Genomic DNA, 12683 nt, shown 5'->3' with positions numbered 1-12683 from the left:
CCCTCCCCCTTCTCAAATTATCCGCCGCCATTGTTGCAACCACTATTACTAGTCTGTTCAACCTCTCCTTCATATCGTATGAGATCCCCAAAGATTGGAAAGCTGCCGCGGTCATCCCCCTCTTCAAAGAGGGTGACACTCTTAGACCCAAACTGTTATAGACCTATATCCATCCTGCCCTGCCTTTCTAAAGTCTTTGAAAGCCAAGTGAATAAATAGATCACCGACCATTTTGAATCCCACTGTACCTTCTCCGCTATGCAGTCTGGTTTCCGAGCAGGTCACGGGTGCACCTCAGCCACGCTCATGGTCCTAAACGATATCATAACTGCCATCGATTAAAGACAGTACTGTGCAGCCGTCTTCATCGACCTGGCCAAAGATTTCGACTCTGTCAATCACCGAATTCTAATCGGCCGACTCAACAGCCTTGGTTTCTCCCTCGCCTGGTTCACTAACTACTTCTCAGATAGAGTTCAGTGTGTCAAATCAGAGGGCCTGTTGTCCAGACCTCTGGCAGTCTCTATGGGGGTGCCACCTCTTGCTGCTGGTGATTCACTGATCCACCTCTAAGCAGACAACACCATTCTGTATACATCTGGCCTTTCTTTGGACACTGTGTTAACTAACCTCCAGACGAGCTTCAATGCCATACCGCTCTCCTTCCGTGGCCTCCAACTGCTATTAACTGCAAGTAAAACTAAATGCATGCTCAATGCTTCAACCGATCGCTGACCACACCTGCCCGCCCGTCCAGCATCACTACTCTGGACGGTTCTGACTTAGAATATGTGGACAACTACAAATACCTAGGTGTCTGGCTAGACTGTAAACTCTCCTTCCAGACTCACATTAAGCATCTCCAATCCAAAGTTAAATCTAGAAACAGCTTCCTATTTCACATCAAAGCCTCCTTCACTCATGCTGCCAAACTTACCCTCGTAAAACTGACCATCCTACCGATCCTTGTCTTTGGCGATGTCATTTATAAAATAGCCTCCAACACTCTACTCAGCAAATTGGATGCAGTCTATCACAGTGCCATCCGTTTTGTCACCAATGGCCCATATACTACCCACCACTGCGACCTGTATGCTCTCGTTGGCTGGTCCTCGCTTCATATTCGTCGCCAAACCCACTGGCTCCAGGTCATCTATAAGTCTTTGCTAGGTAAAGCTCCGCCTTATCGCAGCTCACTGGTCACCATAGCTACACCCACCCGTAGCACGTGGTCCAGCATGTATATTTCACTGGTCATCCCCAAAGTCAACACCTACTTTGGCAGCCTTTCCTTCCGCTTCTCTGCTGCCAATGACTGGAACGATTTGCAAAAATCACTGAAGTTGGAGATTTATATCTCCCTCACTAACTTTAAGCGTCAGCTGTCAGAGCAGCTTACCGATCGCTGCAGCTGTACACAGCCCATCTGTAAATAGCCCATCCAACCAAATACCTACCTCATCCCCATATTTGTTTTAGTTTTTCTGCTCTTGTCACATCCTGACCAGTAGAGGGGTCTTTTGTCATTTGTAGTTGGTCAGGGCGTGGCAAGGGGTGATTGTTTTGTGTGGTTTTTTTTTTTTTCTAGGGGATTTTCGTTCTAGTTTTCATTTTCTATGTTTTGTTTTCAAGGTTTGGCCGAGTGTGGTTTTTAATCAGAGGCAGGTGTCTTTCGTTGTCTCTGATTGGAAGCCATACTTAGGCAGCCTGTTTTCCTTCGGGTTTCGTGGGTGGTTGTTTTCGGTATAGCCTATGTGCCTTACGGAACTGTTGATTGTCAGTTTGATATTGTTTAAGTGTTCACTTTATTAAATAATAAAAGAAGATGAGCACTTTACCCGCTGCGCTTTGGTCCCCTTTCATCGACACCTGTGACAGCTCTTTTGCACACCAGTATTTCTACATGCACATCCTCATCTGCACATATATCACTCCAGTGTAAATTGCTAAATTGTAATTACTTCGCCACTATTGGCCTATTTATTGCCTTACCTCCTTACTTCATTTGCACACACTGTACACAGATTTTTCTATTGTGTTATTGACTGTATGTTTGTTTATCCCATGTGTAACTTTGTGTGGTTGTTTTTGTCACACTGCTTTGCTTTATCTTGGCCAGGTCACAGTAGTAAATGAGAACGTGTTCTCAGCTGGCCTACCTGGTTAAATAAATAAATGTGAAATAAAAATAATTACAAAAACAAAAATATTCCACAGACACAGACAGACAAACAGACTTCACTTATCGGTAATCCAAGCTGTATCTCCCTAAACATTTTGAGAACGTATTCAGACAAATAGGTTTCTTAAGGAACTCTAAATGCTGAATTATACAGTAGAAACAGACAGAGACAGATAATAGACAGATAAGAGAGATAAAAGAAAGCTAGAGACAGAGAGAGAGACAGAGAGAGAGAGAGAGACGGAGAGAGACAGAGAGAGATAGAGAAAGAGATCGAGAAAGAGACAGAGAGTGTTTAGTGGGCGGTGTTGAAATCCCAGGTGTCCAGTAGAGTATGCAGGTCCTTTATCAATGGATAAGTCCCATATGGCAACCTATTCCCTTCATACTGTAGTACAGAACTGTCTATAGGGCTCTGATCCATCATACTGTAGTACAAATCAAATCAAATCAAATGTATTTATATAGCCCTTCGTACATCAGCTGAAATCTCAAAATGCTGTACAGAAACCCAGCCTAAAACCCCAAACAGCAAGCAATGCATGTGAAAGAAGCACGGTGGCTAGGAAAAACTCCCTAGGAAAAACTCCCTGAAAGGCCAAAAACCTAGGAAGAAACCTAGAGAGGAACCAGGCTATGACGGGTGGCCAGTCCTCTTCTGGCTGTGCCGGGTGGATATTATAACAGAACATGGTCAAGATGTTAAAATGTTCATAAATGACCAGCATGGTCAAATAATAATAATCATAGTAGTTGTCGAGGGTGCAACAAGCACGTCCGGTGAACAGGTCAGGGTTCCATAGCTGCAGGCAGAACAGTTGAAACTGGAGCAGCAGCATGGCCAGGTGGACTGGGGACAGTACACTACTGTCTATAGGGCTCTGATCCTTCATACCATAGTAAACTACTGTCTATAGGGCTCTGATCCATCATAAATAGTACACTACTGTCTATAGGGCTCTGATCGAACTTAAACTACTGTCTATAGGGCTCTGATCTATCATAAATAGTACACTACTGTCTATAGGGCTCTGATCCATCATAAATAGTACACTACTGTCTATAGGGCTCTGATCCATCATTAAAAGTACACTACTGTCTATAGGGCTCTGATCCATCATAAATAGTACACTACTGTCTATATGGCTCTGATCCATCATACTGTAGTACACTACCATCTATAGGGCTCTGATCCATCATACTGTAGTACCCTACTGTCTATGGGGCTCTGATCCATCATATTGTATTACACTACTGTCTATAGGGCTCTGGTCCATCATAAATAGTACACTACTGTCTAAAGGGCTCTGATCCATCATACTGTAGTACACTACTGTCTATAAGGCTCTGATCCATCATACTGTAGTACACTACTGTCTATAGGGCTCTGGTCCATCATAAATAGTACACTACTGTCTATAGGGCTCTGGTTCATCATAAATAGTACACTACTGTCTATAGGGCTCTGGTCCTTCATTCTGTAGTACACTACTGTCTATAGGGCTCTGATCCATCATAAATAGTACACTACTGTCTATAGGGCTCTGATCCATCATACTGTAGTAAACTACTGTCTATAGGGCTCTGATCTATCATAAATAGTACACTACTGTCTATAGGGCTCTGGTTCTTCATAAATAGTTCACTACTGTCTATAGGGCTCTGATCCATCATAAATAGTATACTACTGTCTATAGTGCTCTGATCCATTATACTGTAGTACCCTACTGTCTATAGGGCTCTGATCCATCATACTGTAGTACACTACTGTCTATAGGGCTCTGATCCTTCATACCGTAGTAAACTACTGTCTATAGGGCTCTGATCCATCATAAATAGTACTCTACTGTCTATAGGGCTCTGATCCATCATACTGTAGTACACTACTGTCTATAGGGCTCTGATCCTTCATTCTGTAGTACACTACTGTCTATAGGGCTCTGATCCATCATAAATAGTACACTACTGTCTATAGGGCTCTGATCCATCATAAATAGTACACTACTGTCTATAGGGCTCTGATCCATCATTAAAAGTACACTACTGTCTATAGGGCTCTGATCCATCATAAATAGTACACTACTGTCTATATGGCTCTCATCCATCATACTGTAGTACACCACTGTCTATAGGGCTCTGATCCATCATACTGTAGTACACTACCATCTATAGGGCTCTGATCCATCATACTGTAGTACACTACTGTCTATGGGGCTCTGATCCATCATACTGTAGTACACTACTGTCTATAGGGCTCTGGTCCATCATAAATAGTACACTACTGTCTAAAGGGCTCTGGTCCATCATAAATAGTACACTACTGTCTAAAGGGCTCTGATCCATCATACTGTAGTACACTACTGTCTATAGGGCTCTGATCCATCATACTGTAGTACACTACTGTCTATAGGGCTCTGGTCCATCATAAATAGTACACTACTGTCTATAGGGCTCTGGTCCATCATAAATAGTACACTACTGTCTATAGGGCTCTGATCCATCATACTGTAGTAAACTACTGTCTATAGGGCTCTGATCCATCATAAATAGTATACTACTGTCTATAGGGCTCTGATCCATCATACTGTAGTACACTACTGTCTATATGGCTCTGATCTATCATACTGTAGTAAACTACTGTCTATAGGGCTCTGATCCATCATAAATAGTACACTACTGTCTATAGGGCTCTGATCCATCATACTGTAGTAAACTACTGTCTATAGGGCTCTGATCCATCATACTGTAGTACACTACTGTCTATAGGGCTCTGATCCATCATAAATAGTACACTACTGTCTATAGGGCTCTGATCCATCATACTGTAGTACACTACTGTGTATAGGGCTCTGATCCATCATAAATAGTACACTACTGTCTATAGGGCTCTGATCTATCATAAATAGTACACTACTGTCTATAGGGCTCTGATCCATCATAAGTAGTACACTACTGTCTATAGTGCTCTGATCCATTATACTGTAGTACCCTACTGTCTATAGGGCTCTGATCCATCATAAATAGTACACTACTGTCTAAAGGGCTCTGATCCATCATACTGTAGTACACTACTGTCTATAGGGCTCTGATCCATCATACTGTAGTACACTACTGTCTATAGGGCTCTGGACCATCATAAATAGTACACTACTGTCTATAGGGCTCTGGTTCATCATAAATAGTACACTACTGTCTATAGGGCTCTGGTCCTTCATTCTGTAGTACACTACTGTCTATAGGGCTCTGATCCATCATAAATAGTACACTACTGTCTATAGGGCTCTGATCCATCATACTGTAGTAAACTACTGTCTATAGGGCTCTGATCTATCATAAATAGTACACTACTGTCTATAGGGCTCTGGTTCTTCATAAATAGTACACTACTGTCTATAGGGCTCTGATCCATCATAAATAGTATACTACTGTCTATAGTGCTCTGATCCATTATACTGTAGTACCCTACTGTCTATAGGGCTCTGATCCATCATACTGTAGTACACTACTGTCTATAGGGCTCTGATCCTTCATACCGTAGTAAACTACTGTCTATAGTGCTCTGATCCATCATACTGTAGTACACTACTGTCTATAGGGCTCTGATCCTTCATTCTGTAGTACACTACTGTCTATAGGGCTCTGATCTATCATAAATAGTACACTACTGTCTATAGGGCTCTGATCCATCATAAATAGTACACTACTGTCTATAGGGCTCTGATCCATCATTAAAAGTACGCTACTGTCTATAGGGCTCTGATCCATCATAAATAGTACACTACTGTCTATATGGCTCTGATCCATCATACTGTAGTACACTACTGTCTATAGGGCTCTGATCCATCATACTGTAGTACACTACCATCTATAGGGCTCTGATCCATCATACTGTAGTACCCTACTGTCCAAGGGGCTCTGATCCATCATACTGTAGTACACTACTGTCTATAGGGCTCTGGTCCATCATAAATAGTACACTACTGTCTAAAGGGCTCTGGTCCATCAAAAATAGTACACTACTGTCTAAAGGGCTCTGATCCATCATACTGTAGTACACTACTGTCTATAGGGCTCTGGTCCATCATAAATAGTACACTACTGTCTATAGGGCTCTGGTCCATCATAAATAGTACACTACTGTCTATAGGGCTCTGATCCATCATACTGTAGTAAACTACTGTCTATAGGGCTCTGATCCATCATAAATAGTATACTACTGTCTATAGGGCTCTGATCCATCATACTGTAGTACACTACTGTCTATATGGCTCTGATCTATCATACTGTAGTAAACTACTGTCTATAGGGCTCTGATCCATCATAAATAGTACACTACTGTCTATAGGGCTCTGATCCATCATACTGTAGTAAACTACTGTCTATAGGGCTCTGATCCATCATACTGTAGTAAACTACTGTCTATAGGGCTCTGATCCATCATAAATAGTACACTACTGTCTATAGGGCTCTGATCCATCATAAATCGTACACTACAGTCTATAGGGCTCTGATCCATCATACTGTAGTAAACTACTGTCTATAGGGCTCTGATCCATCATAAATAGTACACTACTGTCTATAGGGCTCTGATCCATCATACTGTAGTAAACTACTGTCTATTGGGCTCTGATCCATCATAAATAGTACACTACTGTCTATAGGGCTCTGATCCATCATAAATAGTACACTACTGTCTATAGGGCTCTGATCCATCATAAATAGTACACTACTGTCTATAGGGCTCTGATCCATCATACTGTAGTAAACTACTGTCTATAGGGCTCTGATCCATCATACTGTAGTACACTACTGTCTATAGGGCTCTGATCTATCATAAATAGTACACTACTGTCTATAGGGCTCTGATCCATCATAAGTAGTACACTACTGTCTATAGGGCTCTGATCCATTATACTGTAGTACCCTACTGTCTATAGGGCTCTGATCCATCATACTGTTGTACCCTACTGTCTATAGGGCTCTGATCCATCATAAATAGTATACTACTGTCTATAGTGCTCTGATCCATTATACTGTAGTACCCTACTGTCTATAGTGCTCTGATCCATTATACTGTAGTACCCTACTGTCTATAGGGCTCTGATCCATCATAAATAGTACACTACTGTCTATATGGCTCTGATCCTTCATACTGTAGTACACTACTGTGTATAGGGCTCTTATCCATCATAAATAGTACACTACTGTCTATAGGGCTCTGATCCATCATAAATAGTACACTACTGTCTATAGGGCTCTGATCTATCATAAATAGTACACTACTGTCTATAGGGCTCTGGTTCTTCATAAATAGTACACTACTGTCTATAGGGCTCTGATCCATCATAAATAGTACACTACTGTCTATAGGGCTCTGATCTATCATAAATAGTACACTACTGTCTATAGGGCTCTGGTTCTTCATAAATAGTACACTACTGTCTATAGGGCGCTGATCCATCATAAATAGTATACTACTCTCTATAGTGCTCTGATCCATTATACTGTAGTACCCTACTGTCTATAGGGCTCTGATCCATCATACTGTAGTACCCTACTGTCTATAGGGCTCTGATCCATCATAAATAGTATACTACTGTCTATAGTGCTCTGATCCATTATACTGTAGTACCCTACTGTCTATAGTGCTCTGATCCATTATACTGTAGTACCCTACTGTCTATAGGGCTCTGGTTCATCATAAATAGTACACTACTGTCTATAGGGCTCTGGTCCTTCATTCTGTAGTACACTACTGTCTATAGGGCTCTGATCCATCATAAATAGTACACTACTGTCTATAGGGCTCTGATCCATCATACTGTAGTACACTACTGTCTATAGGGCTCTGGTCCATCATAAATAGTACACTACTGTCTAAAGGGCTCTGGTCCATCATAAATAGTACACTACTGTCTAAAGGGCTCTGATCCATCATACTGTAGTACACTACTGTCTATAGGGCTCTGGTCCATCATAAATAGTACACTACTGTCTATAGGGCTCTGGTCCATCATAAATAGTACACTACTGTCTATAGGGCTCTGATCCATCATACTGTAGTAAACTACTGTCTATAGGGCTCTGATCCATCATAAATAGTATACTACTGTCTATAGGGCTCTGATCCATCATACTGTAGTACACTACTGTCTATATGGCTCTGATCTATCATACTGTAGTAAACTACTGTCTATAGGGCTCTGATCCATCATAAATAGTACACTACTGTCTATAGGGCTCTGATCCATCATACTGTAGTAAACTACTGTCTATAGGGCTCTGATCCATCATACTGTAGTAAACTACTGTCTATAGGGCTCTGATCCATCATAAATAGTACACTACTGTCTATAGGGCTCTGATCCATCATAAATCGTACACTACAGTCTATAGGGCTCTGATCCATCATACTGTAGTAAACTACTGTCTATAGGGCTCTGATCCATCATAAATAGTACACTACTGTCTATAGGGCTCTGACCCATCATACTGTAGTAAACTACTGTCTATTGGGCTCTGATCCATCATAAATAGTACACTACTGTCTATAGGGCTCTGATCCATCATAAATAGTACACTACTGTCTATAGGGCTCTGATCCATCATAAATAGTACACTACTGTCTATAGGGCTCTGATCCATCATACTGTAGTAAACTACTGTCTATAGGGCTCTGATCCATCATACTGTAGTACACTACTGTCTATAGGGCTCTGATCTATCATAAATAGTACACTACTGTCTATAGGGCTCTGATCCATCATAAGTAGTACACTACTGTCTATAGGGCTCTGATCCATTATACTGTAGTACCCTACTGTCTATAGGGCTCTGATCCATCATACTGTTGTACCCTACTGTCTATAGGGCTCTGATCCATCATAAATAGTATACTACTGTCTATAGTGCTCTGATCCATTATACTGTAGTACCCAACTGTCTATAGTGCTCTGATCCATTATACTGTAGTACCCTACTGTCTATAGGGCTCTGATCCATCATAAATAGTACACTACTGTCTATATGGCTCTGATCCATCATACTGTAGTAAACTACTGTCTATAGGGCTCTGATCCATTATACAGTAGTAAACTACTGTCTATAGGGCTCTGATCCTTCATAAATAGTACACTACTGTCTATAGGGCTCTGATCTATCATAAATAGTACACTACTGTCTATAGGGCTCTGGTTCTTCATAAATAGTACACTACTGTCTATAGGGCTCTGATCCATCATAAATAGTACACTACTGTCTATAGGGCTCTGATCTATCATAAATAGTACACTACTGTCTATAGGGCTCTGGTTCTTCATAAGTAGTACACTACTGTCTATAGGACTCTGATCCATCATACTGTAGTACACTACTGTCTATAGGGCTCTGGTCCATCATAAATAGTACACTACTGTCTAAAGGGCTCTGGTCCATCATAAATAGTACACTACTGTCTAAAGGGCTCTGATCCATCATACTGTAGTACACTACTGTCTATAGGGCTCTGGTCCATCATAAATAGTACACTACTGTCTATAGGGCTCTGGTCCATCATAAATAGTACACTACTGTCTATAGGGCTCTGATCCATCATACTGTAGTAAACTACTGTCTATAGGGCTCTGATCCATCATAAATAGTATACTACTGTCTATAGGGCTCTGATCCATCATACTGTAGTACACTACTGTCTATATGGCTCTGATCTATCATACTGTAGTAAACTACTGTCTATAGGGCTCTGATCCATCATAAATAGTACACTACTGTCTATAGGGCTCTGATCCATCATACTGTAGTAAACTACTGTCTATAGGGCTCTGATCCATCATACTGTAGTAAACTACTGTCTATAGGGCTCTGATCCATCATAAATAGTACACTACTGTCTATAGGGCTCTGATCCATCATAAATCGTACACTACAGTCTATAGGGCTCTGATCCATCATACTGTAGTAAACTACTGTCTATAGGGCTCTGATCCATCATAAATAGTACACTACTGTCTATAGGGCTCTGATCCATCATACTGTAGTAAACTACTGTCTATTGGGCTCTGATCCATCATAAATAGTACACTACTGTCTATAGGGCTCTGATCCATCATAAATAGTACACTACTGTCTATAGGGCTCTGATCCATCATAAATAGTACACTACTGTCTATAGGGCTCTGATCCATCATACTGTAGTAAACTACTGTCTATAGGGCTCTGATCCATCATACTGTAGTACACTACTGTCTATAGGGCTCTGATCTATCATAAATAGTACACTACTGTCTATAGGGCTCTGATCCATCATAAGTAGTACACTACTGTCTATAGGGCTCTGATCCATTATACTGTAGTACCCTACTGTCTATAGGGCTCTGATCCATCATACTGTTGTACCCTACTGTCTATAGGGCTCTGATCCATCATAAATAGTATACTACTGTCTATAGTGCTCTGATCCATTATACTGTAGTACCCTACTGTCTATAGTGCTCTGATCCATTATACTGTAGTACCCTACTGTCTATAGGGCTCTGATCCATCATAAATAGTACACTACTGTCTATATGGCTCTGATCCATCATACTGTAGTACACTACTGTGTATAGGGCTCTTATCCATCATAAATAGTACACTACTGTCTATAGGGCTCTGATCCATCATAAATAGTACACTACTGTCTATAGGGCTCTGATCTATCATAAATAGTACACTACTGTCTATAGGGCTCTGGTTCTTCATAAATAGTACACTACTGTCTATAGGGCTCTGATCCATCATAAATAGTACACTACTGTCTATAGGGCTCTGATCTATCATAAATAGTACACTACTGTCTATAGGGCTCTGGTTCTTCATAAGTAGTACACTACTGTCTATAGGGCTCTGATCCATCATAAATAGTATACTACTCTCTATAGTGCTCTGATCCATTATACTGTAGTACCCTACTGTCTATAGGGCTCTGATCCATCATACTGTAGTACCCTACTGTCTATAGGGCTCTGATCCATCATAAATAGTACACTACTGTCTATAGGGCTCTGATCCATCATAAATAGTATACTACTGTCTATAGTGCTCTGATCCATCATAAATAGTACACTACTGTCTATAGTGCTCTGATCCATTATACTGTAGTACCCTACTGTCTATAGTGCTCTGATCCATTATACTGTAGTACCCTACTGTCTATAGGGCTCTGGTTCATCATAAATAGTACACTACTGTCTATAGGGCTCTGGTCCTTCATTCTGTAGTACACTACTGTCTATAGGGCTCTGATCCATCATAAATAGTACACTACTGTCTATATGGCTCTGATCCATCATACTGTAGTAAACTACTGTCTATAGGGCTCTGATCTATCATAAATAGTACACTACTGTCTATAGGGCTCTGGTTCTTCATAAATAGTACACTACTGTCTATAGGGCTCTGATCCATCATAAATAGTATACTACTGTCTATAGTGCTCTGATCCATTATACTGTAGTACCCTACTGTCTATAGGGCTCTGATCCATCATACTGTAGTACACTACTGTCTATAGGGCTCTGATCCTTCATACCGTAGTAAACTACTGTCTATAGTGCTCTGATCCATCATACTGTAGTACACTACTGTCTATAGGGCTCTGATCCTTCATTCTGTAGTACACTACTGTCTATAGGGCTCTGATCTATCATAAATAGTACACTACTGTCTATAGGGCTCTGATCCATCATAAATAGTACACTACTGTCTATAGGGCTCTGATCCATCATTAAAAGTACGCTACTGTCTATAGGGCTCTGATCCATCATAAATAGTACACTACTGTCTATATGGCTCTGATCCATCATACTGTAGTACACTACTGTCTATAGGGCTCTGATCCATCATACTGTAGTACACTACCATCTATAGGGCTCTGATCCATCATACTGTAGTACCCTACTGTCTATGGGGCTCTGATCCATCATACTGTAGTACACTACTGTCTATAGGGCTCTGGTCCATCATAAATAGTACACTACTGTCTATAGGGCTCTGGTCCATCATAAATAGTACACTACTGTCTATAGGGCTCTGATCCATCATACTGTAGTAAACTACTGTCTATAGGGCTCTGATCCATCATAAATAGTATACTACTGTCTATAGGGCTCTGATCCATCATACTGTAGTACACTACTGTCTATATGGCTCTGATCTATCATACTGTAGTAAACTACTGTCTATAGGGCTCTGATCCATCATAAATAGTACACTACTGTCTATAGGGCTCTGATCCATCATACTGTAGTAAACTACTGTCTATAGGGCTCTGATCCATCATACTGTAGTAAACTACTGTCTATAGGGCTCTGATCCATCATAAATAGTACACTACTGTCTATAGGGCTCTGATCCATCATAAATCGTACACTACAGTCTATAGGGCTCTGATCCATCATACTGTAGTAAACTACTGTCTATAGGGCTCTGATCCATCATAAATAGTACACTACTGTCTATAGGG

The 12683-nt window shown here is 40.9% G+C and overlaps 1 long non-coding RNA gene across 1 annotated transcript in view; it reads right to left on the bottom strand.

Moving 5' to 3' along the window:
- LOC123744226 (uncharacterized) overlaps positions 1-12683 on the bottom strand; it is a 51606-nt gene that overhangs the window by 21480 nt on the left and 17443 nt on the right. The window lies entirely within an intron of this gene.

Source organism: Salmo salar, chromosome ssa08 (assembly GCF_905237065.1).
Source record: "Salmo salar chromosome ssa08, Ssal_v3.1, whole genome shotgun sequence".
Classification (NCBI taxonomy): domain Eukaryota; kingdom Metazoa; phylum Chordata; class Actinopteri; order Salmoniformes; family Salmonidae; genus Salmo; species Salmo salar.
This window is presented reverse-complemented; position numbering and strand designations above follow the sequence as displayed.